The following is a 19,171-nucleotide window of genomic DNA, read 5'->3' on the forward strand; positions in this document are numbered from 1 at the left end:
TCTAGCTAGACATGGCTTTCTCAAAAACCATAAACATATTAAAATCAAACTTTAGCTAAAGAAAAACGAAGAATCGAAAAAAAAACTCCAAAATCCTTCTCCTCTTTCTCTTCCAGCTCTGTGGTCGGGTGCCCCTCTAGTATATTTTGAAACAACACATAAATATATCTCACAAATGAATTCACGTTTTTCTTCTTCGTCGCCACATCACCTCCCAATAGAAGTCTGCCACATGTCATGAAAATATAAATTCACCCAATGATGTTGTGTCGCGTGTCATAATATGACGAGACATTGTAAAGTATCACCGAATCTCCACTTTCCATAGTACATGCATTTCATTTAGAAAGCATGATATTTTCTTGCATGTGCTGGGTCTCACCTTAACTGTATTTGCAAAATGACGTCAGTTGGCTTCAAATATTCCTTCAGATTCTTTATATAAATATAGCAAGAGAACTTATGTAAGGACAAAATATATTAATCTTTCCTTTTTCTTCATTTGCACGTGGTCATGGAGGTGATATTCTTCCATTCTTATGCTAACAATAATAAAGTCACTCTTGACCAATCTTAGGTGGCATTAGTGTGCTGACATCGACTCGCTTCACCATGCATTAATTGAGATTAAGAATTGTCTGCCCGTTGTGAACTCGTGAGTGCCAAGCCAGTGACACTAGCCAACTGAATTTTAATTCTTCCCACGTCTATAGGAATCGTGAACTTAATCATGTACTCATTTTTCCTTGCAAGTTCATAAGGCTCCGTTTATGTTTGGTGCCGCGCAGTGGTGCTGATACATAGGAATACCAGGCCAGCCACATTTACCCATTTTAGTCGCAAATGTCATTTGTTGTTTATTTAACCACTTATTTTTAAGGTGATTGGATTTGTTTGTAATTCCTGCAAAAGCCTTAAAACAATATTATTAGCCAAATAATGAGGCCTAGCTAATGTAAATATGGGTACAATTGTGTCGCCTTTGCGTGCTTATCAATACCCCCATACTTACATTTTTGCTAGTCCTCGAGCCAAACAAAACCCGCTACACAGCTTGTCATATCGAACATTTTTTTAGACACGCTATACAGCTGGTCATGACAAATAACGTACAAAAGACCCGCTACACATCTGGTCATAACATGTAAAACAATCATAAAAATACCCGCTACACAGCTGGTCATATCATGTAAGAAAAATGAAGAAGACCCGCTACACAACTGGTCATAACCCTAAAAATCATAATAATAAATTATTATTTTTTGAAGACCCGCTAAACAGCTGGTCATATGATGCAACTTTTTTTTTTAAGACTCGCTAAACAGATGGTCATCCTAATTTATTTATTTTTAAAGCCTAACGAAGGTGTCACTCCCCCACACTTAGACATTACATTCTCCTCAATGTAATTGAGTCATCCAACATAGAAATTAAAGTGGGAAATTATAAATGCAAAAAGTAAGCAAATAAAAAAAATAGAAGAAAAGGGAACAAATCTGATGGGTTGACTCCCATGAAGCGAAATGTATTTGTTTCCTTGCTTTCAATAGCACGTAATCTCAAAAAAAATGAGGTTGGTACCCCAAAGTAAGCTGCCAATAATATATATATAGTCTGAAAAGTTGGGGATCAACCCAACCAACCCGGTCATCTGAAAACAAGATCCTGCAGCAAGAATGATTAGTACCTAGAGAGATAAAACCGGATTCAATCTTATTCAAAACATAATTCGAACCTCGAATATGAAGTAAATCAGGTTCGCATATAATTAATAAAGATTGTTTAAAGAATTGAACAGTTGTTGTACTCCCTAAATCTGGTTCTAAGTCCGACGAAATAACTTGCAGGACAGATATTGGTTCAAATTCACTCGCTGAATAAGGGCTTAGTGGAGCAATAATATAATGACTTATAGACTCACTATCATTTTCAACGGTTTCATCATTAATATTATCAAGATGAGTCAAGGTCGCAGCTTTCTCGACTGATGGAACTAGTCGAGACTCGGGCAGAACTAGAGGTTCTAGTTTGGGTTTCCATTTATTAGTGTCTAACAGCGGTGCAGAGTCTAACAAGGCATTGACTTCACAAATAACATTATCATCACTTAAATCATACCCAAAATGAGCTAAGCAAAACTCTAATGGATCTTCCAAGTGGTTGTTGCAAAAGATTTGCGATTGCATAGTTTCTTTTTGCCTGGTACTCCTTTCAATCGTCGCACTTCAGACTAAGGTACCTAAAAAAAAAGTCAAACAAACTGCGTAAAAAGAACCAAAAGAAATCTAAAATAAGATAAAAAATAAAATTATGTACAAAAAGATATCAATCAGAGAGTATTTTTCTACCACTCCCCGGCAGCGGCGCCAAAATACTTGGTAGGTTCGGAAACCTACAATAAAATACTGCAAGTGCACAGTGTCTCACTAGTAGAACAATGGCAAGTACAGGTCGTTCCCACGAGGAGTGTGAAAATACTACTTCTAACTAATACCAATACCAAATAATCAAATAGATAATGTTTAATGAGTTTTCAGAAATTTGAAACAAAATGAAACAATAAATAATTTTAACGAAAAACAGAATGATAGAAGGTTGTTAGGATTTTCGGTTTCCACCAATTAATTATGCAAACTCTACTAATCTTTAAAAATCTATTCCATGCATTTTCAAATATTTTTTCTCCTCTCTAGTTTTCTTCGCTTCATGAGTAGTGATTCTAAAGAATTACCTATCTATCCTTGCATACCACGTCTAGGGATTTAACCGAAGCACGAAATATCAATTCAAAAGCATAAATAACCAAGAAAACACATGAACAATAAAATACCAAGCTATATGAAGAAAAACTACTAGTCATTTAAATCATTATTGAGCATATAAATGTAAAGTTTACACAATTAAATTGTTTTCTACCCAAACCCTAACATAACTCTAGCTAGACATGGCTTTCTCAAAAACCATAAACATATTAAAATCAAACTTTAGCTAAAGAAAAACGAAGAATCGAAAACAAAACTCCAAAATCCTTCTCCTCTTTCTCTTCCAGCTTTGTGGCCGGGTGCCCCTCTAGTATATTTTGAAACAACACATAAATATATCTCACAAATGAATTCACGTTTTTCTTCTTCGTCGCCACATCACCTCCCAATAGAAGTCTGCCACATGTCATGAAAATATAAATTCACCCAATGATGTTGTGCCGCGTGTCATAATATGACGAGACATTGCAAAGTATCACCGAATCTCCACTTTCCATAGTACATGAATTTCATTTAGAAAGCATGATATTTTCTTGCATGTGCTGGGTCTCACCTTAACTGTATTTGCAAAATGACGTCAGTTGGCTTCAAATATTCCTTCGGATTCTTTATATAAATATAGCAAGAGAACTTATGTAAGGACAAAATATATTAATCTTTCCTTTTTCTTCATTTGCACGTGGTCATGGAGGTGATATTCTTCCATTCTTATGCTAACAATAATAAAGTCACTCTTGACCAATCTTAGGTGGCATTAGTGTGCTGACATCGACTCGCTTCACCATGCATTAATTGAGATTAAGAATTGTCTTCCCGTTGTGAACTCGTGAGTGCCAAGCCAGTGACACTAGCCAACTGAATTTTAATTCTGCCCACGTCTATAGGAATCGTGAACTTAATCATGTACTCCTTTTTCCTTGCAAGTTCATAAGGCTCCGTTTATGTTTGGTGCCGCGCAGTGGTGCTGATACATAGGAATACCAGGCCAGTCACATTTACCCATTTTAGTCGCAAATGTCATTTGTTGTTTATTTAACCACTTATTTTTCAGGTGATTGGATTTGTTTGTAATTCCTGCAAAAGCCTTAAAACAATATTATTAGCCAAATAATGAGGCCTAGCTAATGTAAATATGGGTACAATTGTGTCGTATTTGCGTGCTTATCAACACCCCCACACTTACATTTTTGCTAGTCCTCGAACCAAACAAAACCCGCTACACAGCTGGTCATATCGAACATTTTTTTAGACACGCAAATAACATACAAAAGACCCGCTACACATCTGGTCATGACAAATAACATACAAAAGACCCGCTACACATCTGGTCATAACATGTAATACAAGCATAAAAAGACCCGCTACACAGCTGGTCATATCATGTAAGAAAAATGAAGAAGACCCGCTACACAACTGGTCATAACCCTAAAAATCATAATAATAAATTATTATTTTTGAAGGCCCGCTAAACAGCTGGTCATATGATGCAACTTTTTTTTTAAGACCCGCTAAACAGCTGATCATCCTAATTTATTTATTTTTAAAGCCTAACGAAGGTGTCACTCCCCCACACTTACACATTACATTCTCCTCAATGTAATTGAGTCATCCAACATAGAAATTAAAGTGGGAAATTATAAATGCAAAAACTAAGCAAATAAAAAAAATAGAAGAAAAGGGAACAAATCTGATGGGTTGACTCCCATGAAGCGAAATGTATTTGTTTCCTTGCTTTCAGTAGCACGTAATCTCAAAAAAAAAGAGGCTGGTACCCCAAAGTAAGCTGCCAATCATATATATAGAGTCTGAAAAGTTGGGGATCAACGCAACCAACCCGGTCATCTGAAAAGAAGATCCTGCTGCAAGAATGATTAGTACCTAGAGAGCTAAAACCGGATTCAATCTTATTCAAAACATAATTCGAACCTCGAATATGAAGTAAATCAGGTTCGCATATAATTAATAAAGATTGTTTACAGAATTGAACAGTTGTTATACTCCCTAAATCTGGTTCTAAGTCCGACGAAATAACTTGCAGGACAGATATTGGTTCAAATTCACTCGCTGAATAAGGGCTTAGTGGAGCAATAATATAATGACTTATAGACTCACTATCATTTTCAATGGTTTCATCATTAATATTATCAAAATGAGTCAAGGTCGCAGCTTTCTCGACTGATGGAACTAGTCGAGACTCGGGCAGAACTAGAGGTTCTAGTTTGGGTTTCCATTTATTAGTGTCTAACAGCGGTGCAGAGTCTAACAAGGCATTGACTTCACAAATAACATTATCATCATTTAAATCATACCCAAAATGAGCTAAGCAAAACTCTAATGGATCTTCCAAGTGGTTTTTGCAAAAGATTTGCGATTGCATAGTTTCTTTTTGCCTGGTACTCCTTTCAATCGTTGCACTTCAGACTAAGGTACCTAAAAAAAAAGTCAAACAAACTGCGTAAAAAGAACCAAAAGAAATCTAAAATAAGATAAAAAATAAAATTATGTACAAAAAGATATCAATCAGAGAGTATTTTGCTACCACTCCCCGGCAGCGGCGCCAAAAAACTTGGTAGGTTCGGAAACCTACAATAAAATACTGCAAGTGCACAGTGTCTCACTAGTAGAACAATGGCAAGTACAGGTCGTTCCCACGAGGATTGCGAAAGTACTACTTCTAACTAATACCAATACCAAATAATCAAATAGATAATGTTTAATGAGTTTTCAGAAATTTGAAACAAAATGAAACAATAAATAATTTTAACGAAAAACAGAATGATAGAAGGTTGTTAGGATTTTCGGTTTCCACCAATTAATTATGCAAACTCTACTAATCCTTAAAAATCTATTCCATGCATTTTCAAATATTGTTTCTCCGCTCTAGTTTTCTTCGTTTCATGAGTAGTGATTCTAAAGCATTACCTATTTATCCTTGCATACCACGTCTAGGGATTTAACCGAAGCACAAAATATCAATTCAAAAGCATAAATAATCAAGAAAACACATGAACAATAAAATACCAAGCTATATGAAGAAAAACTACTAGTCATTTAAATCATTATTGAGCATATAAATGTAGAGTTTACACAATTAAATTGTTTTCTACCCAAACCCTAACATAACTCTAGCTAGACATGGCTTTATCAAAAACCATAAACATATTAAAATCAAACTTTAGCTAAATAAAAATGAAGAATCGAAAACAAAAATCCAAAATCCTTCTCCTCTTTCTCTTCCAGCTCTGTGGCCGGGTGTCCCTCTAATATATTTTGAAACAACACATAAATATAGCTCACAAATGAATTCACGTTTTTCTTCTTCGTCGCCACATCACCTCCCAATAGAAGTATGCCACATGTCATGAAAATATAAATTCACCCAATGATGTTATGCCGCGTGTCATAATATAACGAGACATTGTAAAGTATCACCGAATCTCCACTTTCCATAGTACATGAATTTCATTTAGAAAGCATGATATTTTGTTGCATGTGCTGGGTCTCACCTTAACTGTATTTGCAAAATGACGTCAGTTGGATTCAAATATTCCTTCAGATTATTTATATAAATTTATCAAGAGAACTTATGTAAGGACAAAATATATTAATCTTTCCTTTTTCTTCATTTGCACGTGGTCATGGAGGTGATATTCTTCCATTCTTATGCTAACAATAATAAAGTCACTCTTGACCAATCTTAGGTGGCATTAGTGTGCTGACATCGACTCGCTTCACCATGCATTAATTGAGATTAAGAATTGTCTGCCCGTTGTGAACTCATGAGTGCCAAGCCAGTGACACTAGCCAACTGAATTTTAATTCTGCCCACGTCTATAGGAATCGTGAACTTAATCATGTACTCCTTTTTCCTTGCAAGTTCATAAGGCTCCGTTTATGTTTGGTGCCGCGCAGTGGTGCTGATACATAGGAATACCAGGCTAGCCACATTTACCCATTTTAGTCGCAAATGTCATTTGTTGTTTATTTAACCACTTATTTTTCAGGTGATTGGATTTGTTCGTAATTCCTGCAAAATCCTTAAAACAATATTATTAGCCAAATAATGAGGCCTAGCTAATGTAAATATGGGTACAATTGTGTCGCATTTGCGTGCTTATCAACACTATACTTGAAACTTGTTACTATATTGTGTGATGAACTCAGGATTGATTTCATGCCTAGAAACCATGTTTGAGTACATGATTTTAAGGAACTATACTTACGAAACTTGTTTGTAGTTGAAAGCAATCAATTGGATTGGTGGTCTGGTTCCTATTGGGGATCTATAGCAGGACCGGTCTCTGTTTGGGGATCTATAGCAGAACCGATCCCTACTTATTCGAAATCTATAGTAGGACCGATCCCCATGGCAAAACCGATTTTCGATATCACGTATATTTAAGGGTTTGTGTGATTTTTGAAGTTTGGTTTGCAAAAATGGGAAAGTTCAAGATGCCGACATTAATTAATTTGAACTTTGTACAAGTCTTATCTTTTATTGTTCAAAGATATTCCCTGATACTCAAGCTGAGATCCCAAACTGGAATGTTTGAGAGTCTTCTATTAAGATTTTCGAATGTATATGTTTTATTTTTCCAGCGAGTAAAACATATTTCTGGAAGATATATTAGGAAAGTATACTTGTATAAAACTAACATTGAGTTGTCATACATGAGGGATTTCGGTGTAACAGTTAGACATTGGTTGGAATTAGACAAAACCGAATATTTTCGGTTATGGAAATTCCTTGGTGTCCAATCTACCTTGGTCTATAAATAGTGAAGTTTGTTCTTCTTACAAACTTATCCTGAGGCAGACACTTCATTTTGTAGTATTGTTGTATCCGACTCTAAATAGTGAAGTTTGTAGTCACTGCTGTAGCCGACTATATTTGAAAAAAAAAGTAACCTAATTAGGTGAAATCTCTTATGTACGCTAGTTTAAAGACTTATGTGAGATCAAAAAGAGTCTAGATAATACCGTTGGTGGGAAACTAGAAGTTGCATTATTGATTTAATTGACTAACGGTTGTTAAACCTTGATTGCACCTAGTTTGTTTATTCTGAGAACCTTCTCTTCTGATATAAGGTCACTCAAACTAGATCAAGGATTAACGGTAGTTCAGATTTGTTTTTAGATATGATGATGGGCGTGTGATCATCCATTGTTAACAGACTTCGTCATGTGCATGAACGATTGTAAGGGAATCAAGTTTGTTTGTTCGGGTACATTAAAGACATTCAAGATTCGAAGACAATGAGATTTCTTATTGGTTTCTGATCTTTGTGATTTACTTCGTGCACACACTTGATCAGCTAAGATCCGACTAAACGTTGTTTATCTTTGATGGATAAATTTTTATGGGGGCATTTTCGGATGGGGGCATAGGGGACAAATCATATCTTGACACGTATCTTTCTTATTAATTGATTCCAACAAATTATGTTTCCAAAAATATAAAAGAAGTGTATTTTTGGTGAAAATACTGGTTATCTTAATTTGTGATATTTTATCCTTGATATTTTTGGTAACAGAATTTGTTAAAACAATTAATGGGAAAGACATATGTCAAGATATGATTTGTCCCCCATGCCCCCATCTAAAAACGCCATCATCAAAAATTTATCCATCTTTGATAGACAACGGATTGCTAGTCATATAGACTGGCAAACTATCATTTATTGGTATTCTTCAGTATCTGAATCTGATAGTTTGTAAACATAGATCTGGTTATCTTGATAATCTAGATCTTGGTTGATCTAACCGAACAAAGGAGTTTATCAGATTAAACGGAAGAACCATTGTTTAACTTAACTCAATACAAATCTCGGATTTACTTCTTCAGATCGATAGGAAGGTTATTAGATTAGTCCTTTATTGTTTCGTAAGACGATCAATATGAATTAAGTGCTTGAAGTTTTCACGGGGAGGTGAAGCAGCTTAAGATAGTGGACTCTATCTTAGGATTCACATGCTTTATCCAGATTGGTTGTAGGCGCAGGTAGATTACTTGGTCTCAATTATACGAAGTTAGTAGTGGTCTTTGTATAGCGGCTTAATTCTGAGAGTATTCAAAACTGGACTAGGTACCGGGGTTTTTATGCATGTGCGGGTTTCTCGTTAACAAATTGTGTGCATTATAATTATTATATAGTTATAATAAAATTAGTTGCACGTATGCGTTAATCCAGACACTTGGGTTGATCCCTATAGTTAGATTTGGTTCCGGGATTTTACTATACACCAAGTTTATACCTTGTGGTTGTTATCTTCTTGACAGTCTACGTATGTATTAGATCACGCAAGGTATCTTTTATATAGGTTGATGTCGAAAATATTGTGGTGTGCTTGGTACCCTCGTAATTTCAAGTTATTCATATGCGATACATCGTACATATCATGGCATATTCAATCTAGGCCGAGACTTACTTGAGACTTTCTTCACGATTTCCACCGCTAGTGATCACAAATTGCTACTTGTTGCTACGATTCCTGATAAAATTACCTAGAATCCTAACTAGATATAGATGTGTTATCATGCCTATTCAGTATGCTGCTTAAACAAACAAGAATTCCATCATGTTGCAGAACACAACCGCATAATTGTTATAAGATTAAAATCTGAAAGATAAAAATAGATCTTGAACAATAACAATAATCAGCCAGATTGATTCACAAAGTACTAGGGATTGCATCCCCTACAAATAAAATAACTAGTTAATCATAGGTTTACCAAAACCCATGGAAAGTATAAAAAAGAAAAAGAAAAAAAAAGAACGGTTATCCCATAACGGGATAAACCCAAGGTTTTATATGTAGAAGATTAGATTATGACTTAGAAGATATTAAGAGATCCCAAAGTGTGGAAGGTTGTATCTTGGCTCCCCTTTAGGTAGGCTTTTGTAAACTCCTCTTTAATGTTTATCAAACTAGGAAACTTAACCTCGTCAAGTACATTCACCTCATCTTAATTTTTGTCAGATTAGGAGACTTATCCTCCTCAAAAACCAACAAAAAACCTTATTTTTCATGTCTAGGGAAACCCAAACCCAACTTCTTCTTTTTATCTCGTGCATGCCCAATAAGCCCACAGTCAACGAAAACCAAATCCAAGTTGATTTCAGTGTTTTGCTCAGACGTTAGCATTTGGGATCGAATCCGCAGATCTGATTCGGCCTATCATTTCTGCTTATTTTTGTGGGTACTTTGGATTGGATGTAGGTGATGTCTAAAAAAACACGTTGGACACCCACACCCTTTATATTTAGCGTACATATAAAATTTTAGCAAAATAATATAAAAATAAGAGACTATGTTCACAAAATTTGTGATAAATGTCGACTGATTCGCCAGCGAGGACGAATTATGGGCTAATATAGAAATTATAATTCACTATATACATAGAGCATGGATCCATTGACAAGATCTAACATGCTAATGCGGTCATAGGATATCGATAGATGAAAGGACAGAGCTTATTTCAATATATATAACATGGGTTAGCCTATGACCCATGATACGAACAAGCTAATTTTATAGTCATTGATGTCTCTATCTCTTTCTCATAGGCCATTTTCCCTTCTCTCTGCAGATCGCATGAGACTTTTTTATTGTGACATCTTATGTGTTTATTTTCGTTTTCGAATTTAATTTAATTCGACTTATATTTTTTTTTTCTTATATAGACTTGTTGAAATTTGCAAGGCTTTCTTTAATCAATTGATACATAATGGAACGAATCAACGACTCAATTTCATATGTTATTTCACCAAGGTTTTAAACAACTGCAAAAAAATCATCTAACGATTCATGCAATATAATTGTTACGGGAATCAAAATTTTCATTTATCAATCACATATGTATCTCATTTAGGTCTATCAAATACTATGGATGTTATAAGATTTCAAGTGAAACTTATTTTCCATATATGAGAAATCAAAGGTAATACCCATACTTTTGGAATAGCGCATGCTCAAAGATGCGTCATTTGCATGAGATGAAGCTTGAACTCAAAGCTTTGGTTGTGTGTTAAGGGCATATTGACCCGGATAAAATTTGCACCACAATAGTGCACCATGCCAGTTGGAGGCTGGCTAAGTGCAATATTGCACCATCATGGTGCATCAGCCAGTTGGAAGCTGGATACGTGCAATATTGCACCATCATGGTGCATCAACAAGTGGAAGGTTGGCCAAGTGTAGTATATTCCACTATTAGTCAAGTTGGCCATCAAGCCAGAGATTTGTATACCACCATCATGGTGCATTACTCAAGGGGGCGTGGAAAAAACCATGAATAATGAAGCAAGCATGTCAAAGTGCAACCCAACTTGTATTTGTAGAAATGTCAATAAGATATATATATAGGGAGGGGTAGTTGGTTGAATGTCCATATAGCGGAGATGCACTAATAAGCTTCATGGCTTAGCCATAAAAGCCTATATGATATGAAAACATCATAATTATGGCGCGTTATGTATTCCAGAGAGCTTCATGATACTTATGCATCATCGTTGCAGCATTGCAAAACTAAGGATGCACCATCATGGTGCAAAACGAAGGAAAGTCCGATGATGCACACTCTTCCGCATTATTTGCAAAGGACCCTTTGGCCGTACATACTAGGAAATGCTTGTCTTTGGCCTTGCAATACAAGTTGGCTTTAGTTGCTAGCTCAGACGTTGATGAACTAATATCAGTGCTTGATCCCTTCGAAACACGGAGAAGGGTATGTAAGCAGCCGCAATGAGCTACAACATTGGTGATCCGACACCTTGTCGCTCATATCATCTAATTATGAGGTGATTGTGACATAATGATAACTCGTATCATCTGGCTCGGCAATGCGGTGCAAAATATAATTGTTTCCATATTTGATGAGTTAAGTTGCGGTCCATTTTTTTGAATGTTCATACTTCCTATAAAATCGTTCGAGGTAAGCATGCACCAATTGTGAATTGGGCATTACCAAGGAAAGTAACCTAAATTGGTATGTAAGTTAGAGGATCTTGCATAATCCATTGGCATCACAAGGATGATGCAAGGAAAGTATGGTGTGAGCCTGGATGATGCACCCTTGGGATAAACAAGATAAATGCATGAATTCAACTCAATGCCCAAGCAAAGTAAGGAAGAAATAGGCTTTCAATGTCCTATGTGCAAGTATAGGGCATGCCTTATGCCTGAAAGAGGACTTTGAAGTCAATGATGCATGCAAGAATGCATCCGCATTATCCTTTATAACCTTTCACCCTTCGTGGAACAAGGGTAAGTTGGAACATTGTGGAAGCTACGTTTACGGCATCATGTTTTCTAAGCATGCTTAAAAAGGAAAATAGGTGTGCGTTTGTGATGCTAGATTTGAATCTTTAAAGCTCGGCCACCGCATTTACGAATAGCACATCGAGGAGTTTCAGACTGCGCAGTTGGGCACCGTATGCATCTTTTTCTGGTCCGTCATAGTTGGTATCATAGAAAGTTCCCATATAACATTGGGGACTGCGCGTCATGGATTAGTTAGCGTGCATTTTGCGACAAGACCACAAATTTTTCATTCAGAGGGAAATAATTATTTGGAAGAGTAGATCAACAATTGCACAAATCTTGTTAGAATTACTATAGTGTTGTGAGTTTTCTAGATATTAAATGGCGACCCACCCGATAGTTACTGACATGGAAGACTGTTCGGGATGGTAAGTATACAACGGGACTGATCATCCCCACCTTTTTGGAACGATATGTGCTGTCAGGCCGGCTAGCATCCTACTTACGAGTAGAAAGCCGGAAGACCATTGGCAACTGGCGAACATTGGCTTGCATCCGACTGCTCTATCATTAAAATTTGGTCCTCATGGTATTGCACTAAGTTTTTGTTTGTTATTTGAACAAACATTGACCGATGACCTGAGATGGTTTCCGATCACTTTTTCCTAATTCTTCGATGATTAATTTGGATATAGAACTTTCCATAGAAATTTAATAATAAAAGAGATAATGGAATGTTAGAAAGAACAATAAGATAAATTTGATGTAATTATATGAGATTACTTCAGATTATGATGATAATGACAAGGGATAGGAATTTGTATATTTGGGATCACTAAGCTGGTGTGGTTTGCCATCAAAACAGGTGGGAACTCTAGTAACCTTCTTGTAATCATTGAGTTTCATTTCTCTATAAGCATGATGTATTACTTCTGTATCCTTGTGTATGAATTGTATGTTGTATTTGCATATACGATTCTTGCTACGAAAGTATTTTTGTGTGATATGCAATGTGATATTTCCCTGAAAAAGGTGTTTGTGGTCTCCCCACAGCTTCTTGCTAAGTTGATTAGGGCAGTAACTCATTTGTTTGAATATTATTTAGTAGGGCGGTAATTCATATGTTTCGATATTATTAATTGGGCGGTAATTCATCCGTTTCAATATGATTATTATATAATATTAGTAGTATGGCGGTAATTCATCTGTTTGCAATATTATCTAGTAGGGTGGTAAGTCATTTTTCTCAATATAATATATATTAATAAGATAGTAAGGCGATAAGTCTTATGTTTGAAATATTATCTAGTAGGGCGGTAAGTAATGCGTTTGCGATATTATATATATTATTTTATTTTGGGGGAATTACTCGTGTGCATATTATACTTATTTGTCTAACTACCAGGTCTTGATGGTAATATTCGAAATCATGATATAAGTGGAGTACTTCATGTGGATGATGTTATTATTATTGATTGGGATTGTTCTTGAGTCGTCTTCTCCAATGAGTTTGACGAGGTTAAAGTAACACTTGCTTCTTGATGAATAAATCGTTGATGCTTTTATTCATTATTGTCCTTTAAATTATTATTATTATTTTAGAACTGTGAAGCATGTTAGTTATTACTTAAGAGTTATATGTTTACGTTGAATACTCTTTTGGTATGATGTGCTCGTTCGTCTCCACTTCAAGTTTTCAGTTATCATAAGAAATGTTACTCGTGAAGTTATCCATTTTGGTAGTTTAAAGCTTTATCAAACTATGTTATGTTTTATTTATCTTTTAAATATATGTATTATTTATTTATTGTAAACAAACACTAATATATTTATATCATTCGAGAGTTTTTAATTTATAAAAGTATCAGAGTGCTTGAATAGCACACTTGTGCTTATACGTTGGAGTTTCTCATTAAGTTATGGAAGTATTTTTGTTTCTAGTGCTAGCTTAAGAATTACTCCGCTATTATTACCTCACCCACGCTTACATCTATCAACCGAAAGGTGTAGAATTCACTGTTCTCCTCCATTGTCCAAGTATCATCTTTGCACTTCTCTTTACAACCTCTCAGTGTTGTTCGCCTTCGTCGTCGGACATTATTTTAGTTATGCAATTGATCTATAACAATGAATTAAAGGTAATATAAAAATTGTTGAAATGAAGAAGGTATGAATACACCACAATATTTTCGATATCAACATATGCAAACACATCTTGTATATAATCCTATCGAAACAATAAAGACCAAAAGCCTATTTCAACAAGTTCTTCATGGGAAAAGTCAATATTCAGATAGAACTAACTATGGGATTATTAACAAGTTGATTAGCGTATAAGTGTGTTTACTTTAATAATCAAGATAAAAAAATATAGCGCAGAAGTAAAGTAAATAACACAAACGCACAAGATGTTGTAAAAGATGAAAACCCACAAGACCTAGTCCAGTTTGGATATTCTTATAATTAACCCGATATACAAATTGACAACCGCAACTTCATATAGTTGAGACCAAGTAAACACTCATTCGTTACTCAGTTTCTTTAATATCCATGCGCCTGCAATCAATTTGGTTTGCGCAGGTGAATCCTAAGACAGAGTCCACTATCTTGAGTCGTTTCACCGTTGTGAAAACTTCTGATATTAACTCTTTTAGATGATCACATGAAACAACAAAGGACTAAATCTGTGCTAGTAACCAAATCACTTACTTATCACCACCAAATAAATAAACTCTTTTGGTTTAAGGATCAAACCAAGGTAATGATTATCGAAAAAATAAATATTGATGAACAAGATTTATCCAAGCAAATTAATGCAACTAGACAGTTTGTTCGATCTTCTATAAGTCTTATGTATATACTAAGATAAATTGCTTGTGGATCCCAAAGAATCAAGTTTGCAAGAAGTATCACAAATATCAGAACCAAAAAGAAAAGTATCCAAGTCTTGAATATTCGATTGTAATCTTCAAAGTAACTCTTGCAAACAACCTCGATTACACTATTGATCAAACACACAAAATGAAGCATCCAAGTCTTGAATATTCGATTGTAATCTCCACATATCTTGAAACACTTAAATTTACGATAGTCAAATCTTCAAACAAACATGACCGGCCTTAAATCTAGATTCCACTAATTGTGAATCTATAGGCTTATTGATCCCAAAGAAGATTTTAAACAAGAGTTAACACAAGATGTTTCACCTAATTAAAATCTTCATATCTCTTTCAAGTTGGCTTTTCCCACATGACAGAAGGGTGACTTTGTAAGGATACAAGACTCCCAATTTATAGAATTATGACCAAGGCTTGTTTGAAAATAATATGTACAAATTTTTAAAAATCCTTAAGATGTAGCAAACACAATTGTATTCCATCTCTTAAACGGTTTCACTTATAGTATGACAACTTAGATTATCTTGCACACATCTATGTACTTGAAAAACATAACGACTAGAAATATGCAAACCTCTGGAATTTTGGTAAGCCTATAACTTGATAAGAAATAATACTGAAAAATCGGTATTCATGATTTTTCCTTGGGTATCAAAAAAAAATACTTGAAAAATAAGATATTGGAGTTTAGCACATATTTCAATATTATGTCCAGACTTCTGAACATACCCAGGCTAACTCGTTTACTTTCTTAAAGAATTTTTTTGAAATTCAAACATAATTACCAGAGTATGGATTCATCCGAAAGTTCAATACACTAAAAAAATAATAAGTTACCAATTAGTGCAGTGTCGAGAACTCGAAATCCATATAGATAAACTATAGTCATTACTCCATATACTTAAGTAATAGAAATAACTATTGTATATCATTCTTTAAGATACTTTGATCATAGTATAATGACCAAGTCACTAATACGAAAGTCATTGTAACAAATTTAACTCCATATGTTATGTTTTTAAAGAACAAAAGTTAGAAATGGAACAAGTCAAGTCTATAGTTACTAAAATCGAACTAAAGGATGTTGTCTTGATTGTATTTTATATGTATTTAGGTCTTCATGAGTAACTGATAGGACTTATAAACCTATAATTATACTAACTGCACGTATACGGTACCTATAATGCAGAACACGGCAAGCACGGATCGTTCGCATAAGGACTTGGTTGATGTGTAATTGAAATCTTAAGTTTCTATTATACTAATTTAAAACAAATGGTTGTCGATGACGACTAGATGTTGCAAAGATCAAACTAGAAAATAAGAATATAAATATGGATGCAATGAGAGTTGAAGACGGTCAAGTAGAGAACACCAGGGCAATCAAATCCACCACTTAACATGTACTAGAATTTCAGCCTCAATATTATTTTTTCCGTTATAATGGACATCGGTAAGGATGCAAGTCTTCCGCATATCTAGGGCAATTTGAAGATGAATAATTCGATAACAACTAGGTTATTGATACCTAGAATTAGTTGTCTTGGATTAAATGAATCGATTTCATAAGAATTAATGCACAAATCATCTAACAACCTAGGATGCAAGACATACAAGGTGAAAGTTGTGTTTTGCAGCGCAAAGATCAGACTATCTTTATTCAATTAAGCATGAGAAGAACAATATCTTAACATGAAGAATCTAGCATAAAATTAAGGGTTTCATCTATGCCCTATTAGATAAGAAATTAGAATATACTGAAAACATGAGACAAATGGAATTCAAATACAAATAAAACCATTGATGAAATTGGACTCTATTATTTTATCAATTGATTTCCTTAAGAAAAAACTAATTAGAGTATTCAATACCCCCTTACTGCATGCCTCAATTACACAAGAATAACCCCTTTTTATACGCCAATTCCCTTAATTATTCATCCTCTAGTCAACAAGTAGAATATAAATTTATTCACCTTCTGGTCAACAAATAGAATATAAATTTATGGATTTCATGATCACTAAACTCACCATCGACGCGGACTTCACTATGCACGTCCATCTTACAACACCGCCTGAATTTGTCTCCACGTCTCAAAACATCTTATTCGACTTCATATCATGCTTTTAACAGTAACAAATAGGTGAAGTTATCAAGTGTGATAGAGAGATTGAGTTGTGATGTGAAATGGTATCAAGTGGAGAGAAACAAAGAGCGAAATAATACAGAGGGATGGGTTAACAAATATAGGGTTGTTTTTGCTTTCATTTGACAGAGAAAGTATTATCGGTGGTGTAAGAGAGAATCGAAATTGTTTCTGATTTCCAAACTTGAAAGTAAAATGAAAGAGGGGTTTAGGGTCAACATGGGTTATGCAACATTAATACATAACTAAGGTGTTTAAGAGTATCAATTTCTAACATACTGAACTTTGGCCCCTGCACATCATTCGAGGTTGCTGACATTTCTTTGCCACCAGTCAGTTCGTCAATACCTTTTTTTTTTCCTAAGTAAAAAATATATTAAAGCAAAAAATTAACTCGTTTCATCAATAGTAGAACTCACCCAAAAACACTATGTTTTGTTCTCTCACTAGAAATAACCCGTGATGTAACGACACTGGTTAAGACCATCTAATATGGTGCCACAAATTCATATTTAATAAAAACAGAGAAAGTGTAACATAAACATTTTTATATATTAGTTATTTTATAGTTTACTACTACTGTGAATATAGGTGGCAATGTATTTCCAAATCTGGTTATGCCGAAATTCCACATATTTTGCTTGAAAATTTGGTTATGTTACTTAAAATCCCAATTCTTTCTAAAAGTCTCATGTAAATAATATGTAAATTCAGTTCCATCTACAATAGGTTAAGAGTAATTAGTGAAATTAAATGGTGTCAGTTCTTTTATTTTGGTATAGTTTATTTATTTTTGCAGAACGTTCCCAAACATTGGTTGTTGGTGATACTCATAAATGTTGCATACAGATCATTAGTTCCAATCCGCGTAAAATGAGCGACAAATATAGTTATTTCATCCAAGGTGTTCTTCCTCGATTGCTGATACTACTATTATGTGTTCATAAGTCGCATGTTTAGGTGATTCAATTTGGCTAACATCCTAGGTTATGTGCACTCCCTAGTTATGGCGAACCCTCAAAACGCATTCTAAAAGTTGACCGGGACATTTCAAATTTTATATATTACGACGGTATTACAACCCATTATTATTATTTATTTATTTAAAAAGACAATGTAAAACTCTACAATTTTTTATTTTTTTTATTATGTAAAATTTATTTATAGTGAGAGAAAAAAAACCTCATTTTAGAACACAATAAGTCAATTTTACATTTCAATTTCTTTTTTTAGAATCAATTTTATTCGCTTTTTTAGTTTTTGGCTTATAAAGATCCCATTACAATCACAAATCTAAGTAGCTAAAACTCAGTTGGATTCTTTTTAAATACATTTTAACGGGAAAAGTATAATTGGGAAATCGTTCAAATTTTGCATTTAAAAGCTAAGGGCGTGCTATAATTAATTGGTTAGCATTATCTGTTGCAATAATGTCTTATATGGTGTCTTTTAGTAGCTTTGAATGAACATGTAAGCCTTAGTAAAGCTCAAAAGATCTCATGATATTTAACGTTTTCTATTGAGTAATAAACTGAGAGTATATGATAATTTATTTTATTTTATTTTATTCAGTAATTTTCAGTTATGTGGTTCGTTTACGTAAATTTTTTATTATACGAACAATTTACTTGTGAAAAAGCGGGGCTCTAACAACCACACCCAATATTTCGATTAGCAATCTGTATGGACTAACTCCAATACACTTTCTAGAGAATCAACTAGACATTCAGACTCAATCTAAAGAAAAGTATATTGAGGAGTTAATATCACTCTCACTTGATTTGATCTTTACTCAAGCAAATAATAATTTGCGAGTCTTTATCAAATACAAGGATAATAAACTTGGATGGTACCAAAGACCAATATCCAAGGATCAATCAATTTCCAATCAACAACCAAAGGTTGGATTTCACAATCGATCGATACAACGCACAACCTGTATTATTTCAATTATATAACAAAATATAATGCAGAATAGAAGTAACACAGACACCAGAAATTTTGTTAACGAGGAAACCGCAAATGCAGAAAAACCCCGGGACCTAGTCAAGATTGAACACCACATTGTATTAAGCCGCTACAGACACTATCCTACTACAAAC

Source organism: Papaver somniferum, chromosome 7 (genome assembly GCF_003573695.1).
Source record: "Papaver somniferum cultivar HN1 chromosome 7, ASM357369v1, whole genome shotgun sequence".
In the NCBI taxonomy this organism is placed as follows: domain Eukaryota; kingdom Viridiplantae; phylum Streptophyta; class Magnoliopsida; order Ranunculales; family Papaveraceae; genus Papaver; species Papaver somniferum.